The sequence below is a fragment of the Neopsephotus bourkii genome, unplaced genomic scaffold (assembly GCF_033783945.1).
Source record: "Neopsephotus bourkii isolate Nb327-2 ecotype Australia unplaced genomic scaffold, CSIRO-AGI_Nbou_v1 NB_1637, whole genome shotgun sequence".
In the NCBI taxonomy this organism is placed as follows: Eukaryota; Metazoa; Chordata; class Aves; order Psittaciformes; family Psittacidae; genus Neopsephotus; species Neopsephotus bourkii.
In genome coordinates this window covers 9,655,099-9,661,098 of record NW_026902112.1, presented here as the reverse complement: position 1 = coordinate 9,661,098, position 6,000 = coordinate 9,655,099, and the positions used below count along the sequence as shown (strand labels likewise).

At 51.8% G+C, this 6,000-nt stretch overlaps 1 protein-coding gene across 2 annotated transcripts in view; it reads left to right on the top strand.

Moving 5' to 3' along the window:
• The first annotated feature begins 1,040 nt into the window (after positions 1 to 1,040).
• Positions 1,041 to 6,000, top strand: part of SLC45A4 (solute carrier family 45 member 4) — an 85,166-nt gene continuing 80,206 nt past the window's right edge. The window contains exon 1 of one of the 2 annotated variants that reach the window (XM_061374208.1): positions 1,041 to 1,237. The gene's annotated coding sequence lies outside the window, so the exon portion shown is untranslated. Of the gene's footprint in view, positions 1,238 to 1,489; positions 1,821 to 6,000 lie in introns of those variants that run through there. The other variant, XM_061374207.1, reaches the window with a different exon arrangement.

Sequence of the window (6,000 nt, the reverse complement as noted above, 5' to 3'; positions counted from 1 at the left end):
AGAACCCATGTCCCAGTCTTGCTGTCAGTTGGGAGTGAGTCCAGGTATGGGAGGCAGAGAACCCATCCCACACAGGAGTTTTGTGCAGATGAGAAGGATGGGCAGATGCAGGAATGCACCCAAGCTTATGCAGAAGTCAGTACCTCTGTGAGTCCCAGCCCAGCCCCGGCCTTCAGGAGAAGGAAAGGGATGTTTGCTGTAACTAAAGCTATGGGTAGAGACTGGGTTCCCAGCCACAAGCCCTGGGGCTGATCCTGAGCAAATCATCCAACTTTTCCCTCCAACACAGTCATTTTTCACCTAGCCAAGACTAAAGGAAAACACCTCATCCTTGTGCCATGCATGTTCCCACCGTTAGCTAAAGCCAAGGCCATGCCATGGTCCTCTTGCGTTATAGAGTACAGCATCCCCCAGTACAAGGGCAGAGACCCCAGAGATCCATGATGCTGTTTGTCTCCCTGCCATCAAAAGGTTTCAGCCCATCTGAGCCCTCCAAGCATCTCAAGCCCTTTCCCTGCCTCCCTGTCACCCACAGTGACAATTCTACCTCTCTGACAGGCAGGTGCTGAGGCTTGAACCATGCTTGACGTGAAGGACCTGGCAGCAGAAAGGCACTTTGTCAACCTGAAGCAGCCAGGCAGAAGAGAGCTTAATGTGAACAACCTTGCTCAGCACAGCAAGGACCAGGGGAGTGAGGATCTGCTCACACCATGTGGAGTCTGTACCAGCAAGGTACCGGACTGAGTCAAAAAACATCAGTGTGCATGTTGCAAAGGCATCCCTGCTGTTTGCAATGGTACCCTTCACGTGCCCTCCATCCCACGCTGCTGAGGACGGGGTTCCTGCTACCCCATGGATACACCATTTGCTCTCTTATTAACGTGCCCCTAACACCAAGCACAGAATAGAAACTCCCTCTCCAGCTGAAATTCACCCCATCAAACCCTGAGCAGAGGAACTCACAGACCGCCACTCTGGGTCATAAACCATCAGAGAGATGAGGATGGCATTTTCTCCCTTCTGTTTTTTTCCTTGCCTGGATATGTGCTGATCTCATTCATCTGGGGAAAAGCACGGGGTGTTCTCATCCAGGCTCTACCTGGCAAGCTGCACACACTGTGACAGAGGCAGCGAACTTCCAAGCAGCCTCTGCGGTAGCTGCTGCCCGGCTCCTCGGGGTTTGTCTCCTGAGCCAGAGGCCGTCCTCTTCACCCGGCATTCCTGAGAGAGATGAAGGGTAAGTGAGCACATCAGCTCCATGCACAGCAAGCATCCTCCATCCCCTGCTTTCAGCCATGGCAGAATCCGCTCAGGTTGGGATTTGCTGGTACAATCTCTGCAGGGTTTTCATCAGCCCCCCCTCCCCTCCCTTAATTGCAAAGGGAGAAAGGAAATAAATGTGCTGCTTGGAGGAGCTGTGGTACCCAGCACGGCTCAGCAAGCACTGCCGGGGAAACCAACAGGGAACATGAAACGCTCCTGATGCTATTTTAGACCCTGGCAGAAAACGCGAGCTAGCAACACTGAATCGACGGGGCTGCACCAAGCCCAGAGCAGCCACAGAGCCATGATCCCGTAGCACAGGGCTCGCACACGATGCAGGGAATGCTCTCTCAGTCGCTTGGGTTGTTGATGTATTTACTAACTGCGATGCTGCTCTGATATGTCAGCCTGGATGCCCCGGGGTCCCTCAGGCGCCTGCGTTCCAGCCCTGGGGACTCCAGCTCCGCTCCACGGGCCGGGGTTAACCATGAATCGCAGCTAAGCTGTCCAAAGGGATCCGCGCTGCCGCCAACGTGAGTGCTCGGCGCCGGTGGAAGGTGCATGTCTGTATCCGAGGGGGGATGCGGCTGGAATGCACCCCTGCTCTGCTGGCTCCCTCTGGAGCATCCTTGCCTTGCTTGCCTGGGGAAGAGGGAATGCTGCAGGGTTGCTGCAGCCGGTGGGCAGGATGTGAGATTAAAGGTGGTATCTTTATAAAGATACCGCTGCAACCTTTAGCTTAAGGATAATGAATACCACAGGTCTGGCTGCTGCAGGAAATGTCCCTTTTGTATATCAGGCTGTTTGGAGCAAGGAGAGCGATGATGCGGATCCGTGCTGCAGCTCATTTTGGTCGGGTTAATTTGGGAAGAGGATGTCTGCTGGCAGCTAAAGGAGAGGGGTGAAAATGCAGAACTACCAGACCCGGCTGATGCTTGGTAATGGTTTAACCATCTCAAAGCAGGAGAATGTGGTTTGGCATTATTTACCTGCTGAATCAGGAGGGGAGAGACCTCAGCTTAGAGGGCTCCTCTTACTGAAAAGAAACCCGTATTTTTAATGGTTGCACCTGCTGTGCAAAGCCCAGACACCACGGTGATGGGCACTGCTGAAACAGGCTGCCTTGCCTGCCACAGGAATACCAGGCCTTCCCAGAAACACTGTGCAAGGAAAACGGCTCATTGCAGGGGAGTTTTAATGCTCTGGGTTTGTGCGTGGGTTCATGTGTGTGGGTTCGGGAGGAGGAGGTTTGAGCTGCTTGTTGTACCCCGAATGTGACTCTGCAGCCCTGGTGTTACTGTAGCTGTGGTGGTGGGGTTTACACAGGGCTGTGATTTAACAGGAGAGCCCTGAACAGGTTTAACGTGATGATAGCTCCTGGTGCTGTCGGTGCTCAGTCTTGGACATCTCATTGCTAAAAGGGGGGCCTGTTTCTCAAAAGCTGGTGTCAAATGCCCAGTGCTACCAGGGGAACTCCTGTGTGCACGCAGCAAGGACACGAGATCTGTGCTGATGTGTAACTCTAACTGGGGTGACGTAGTGAAAATGCCACAGAGAGACTTGGCAGTGCTGATGTGGACAGGATGGAGATAGGGAAGAAGGGCAAATAGCAGCAAATCCTCCTGGAGAGGAGGCGACCAGGGATCAGCAGGGAGAGATGGCATTTGTGGGTGCTGTGATGGTTAGTGGGTTATTGAGGGGGCAAGGGTATAAGTATGTACATGATGCAGGGACTGATCCCTACACTGATTCCCCGCTGTCTGTGCTCACCTGTGAGTGCACAAAGCCACAAATGCAGTAACTTACAAGAAACGGGAGCTTTGCTCCTTCCCCACTTCTCTATTAAACTTCACATTGCAGCTCTGCTTCACATCTCCTCCCAAAGGGAAAAAAGCAGTCCCAATGGAAGCTGGTTCTTTAACAGCAGCAGCACAAGCAACCTAAAGCACAACCTTCCTCCTGCATAACTTTACTCTGTTCTAATTCCCTGCTTCAGGACTGGTTGTAACCAAACTACTCAGCAGCGTAAGGGCACTTCCCCTGCACATGGATTGCTGCTTCATTCCCTTTCACTCCAGTTTTTGCACTAGATTTATGGTCTGTATTATCCTGTTGAATGCTGGCGAGGACAAAGGGCCCCCTGTACCAAGCAAATGAAACCATGCCTATGAGCCCTCACCCTGTGAAAGCACAGGCACTGACTGCTGCAGGCTTGGGTGGCAGTCGTGCTGATGTCTCTAGTCTTGAGGGTTACAGAACTGAGCATAGACCAACACTGCTATTGTCACAAAGGTCTGGTGGTAGAAGAGCAAGAACAGTGCATGAGGCAAGACTTACAGCTCTATGGCTTGCAGGAGACCTTCCAGCTGTCTTCTATCTTCAGCCTCCACCTGAGGTGGGAAAGGAGACAGTGAGGGATGTCCCTTGTTCATAGTTTGTAAAGCAGGGGTTGGAAGGATGCTCCAGGTAACACATGGTCATTCCTGTCACTTATTTCCTTCAGCACCTAATGCTGATTCATGATCTGGATCCCCAGGAATGCCTTCATCCACCATCTGAAGCATGGTCACTGCTTTGCTTGGTAGGGATCAGAAACCTGGTTAGAACCTGCTGTTGAAATGGGTGCAGCATTTTAGCCCTTCCACCTTCCAGCAAACTGACTTGTGCACAATTCTGGCATCCTCAACATAAAAAGGACATGGAGCAAGTCCAGAGGAGGCCATGAGGATGATCAGGGGCTGGAGCACCTCCTGTATGGGGACAGGCTGAGAACACTGGGGCTGTTCAGTCTGGAGAAGAGAAGCTGATGGAGACCTCACAGATGATGTTAAGGTCCTTTCCAACCCAAGCCATTCTATGTTCCTGTGAGTCTATGATCATGGCTGAGCTGCTCTCCTGGCCTGACATCCCCCAGGTGCTTCTCTCTGCTATGAAGTCCTGTGTCAGTGCTGTAAAACAGATCCAGACCCAAAACTAGGTGAGGGCAAACACCCCAGAGCAAAGGGGATTAGATCACACACAGAGCACATGGCTGTAGGCATATGTTGAAGCAACCACCTAGCCCGCAGCTCCAGCACAGACCTGAACAGCAGCCAGGGCCTTTTTCATGGGAAAGCACCGTTCTTGAGCAATTTTTCCAGCACTTCCCACACAAACAGGTTTTCCTTGAGCACAGCACAGCAGCAGTCACCACCTCATGCCAGCTTTTGTCTTTCCTAATTGTAAGGAGCAGGAGGACTCTCACGTATCGCTCACGCTCTCATGTATCGCTCAGTGTTTCCATGCTGGTCTGAGCAGTGTATCCTCATGGATAGAGGAAAGAGCCAGCATTAAACCCTTTCATGGGGCCAGTTGTGCTGAACTCAGACAAGATCCAGCCTTTCCGTGCAGAAATCTGAGGCCTTCAACCTGTCACATCAGTCATGGAATCACAGAATGGTTTGGGTTAGAAAGGACCTTAAGATCATGCAGTTACAACCCCCTGCCATGGGCAGGGACACCTCACACTAGACCATGTCGGACCATGTCCAACCTGGCCTTACGTATCCAGGAGAGAATGGGAAACAAAAGCAGCCCTGCTCCTCCCACTAATCTGCTCCTTGGTACCCACACATTGACCTGATTTGAAGAGCAGGGGGGGAAAGGTATTTATCCATGAGGATCTAACAAAAATCTCCCCCATGATGTCTCATTCAGTAGAAGAATGGAATTCCAGTTCTCCCTTCACCTTGATCCCCCTGAAAAGTCCACTAATTTTAACCTGCCAGAAAAAGCACTGGGGGAGATAAAACCTGAGCCCCAAACAAGCAAAACTATGCAGCAGAAATTGCTGATTTTCCTTTATTTGTACCACGATGCATTAAATAATGCTCAGAAGTGGCAAATGCCCAGGGGAAACTGTTTCATCACACAAGGGAGAAAGCAGCAAACCCTGCAGTCATGTGAGGGTGGATGGAGCCCTGTCCCTGTGCAGTGCTGGAGGCAGACTGAGTAACCTTCTGTCTTACCTGTACCTGCCCTGTCAGACCTATTGCAGGGTATTTGAGATCATCCTTCGCTAATTGTCAGGCACAGGAGCAGCTTCTGGCTGGGATCACGGCTGTGTCATTAGCTGGGGGCTCCTGCTTGATTCCTGGGTTCAGGAACATCAAGCAAATACCTGTTAGGAGAGGGACTGAGGCAGGTTCTGCCCAGTTTGTGGTCCATCCACTGCCAAAGGATTCACAGTGCTTTGGAAAGGAGGAGGGGGAGTTTTGGATAACAATTCTCACATGCACAAACCAGCAGAGCAAACAAATGCACCTTACCTTTGCTTTAGTGGCCTATGAAAACCACAGCAGTGGTGCTGCACAAGGATGGCATGCTTACATCCACAATTCAAGCTCCAAGAGTGAGAAAACATTGACAACTGCTATTATACCGTGCAGTTCTCTTCTGAGCATCTGAATTCCTTCCCCAGTGAGCTGCATTAGGCTGCAGAGCAGCCTGCTATCAGGAAGCATTGGCAGCGAGGACGGAGAGGCTGGACGCTCTTGGCACCCACTTTGACAAGTCTATTGTGCAGATGGGTTCACAGAGCCATGCTGGGTACCACAGAGAACAGTGGCCTCTTCTGCGCCTGGGCAAGAGCTGTGGCTCTCCACACGTTGGGCAGCATCCGCTCCGGCCTATGGCACAAAGCCCTGGAGCAGCGGAGCCGGGACCACGGTGGCTCTTTGTATGAGGCCTGGGCAGACA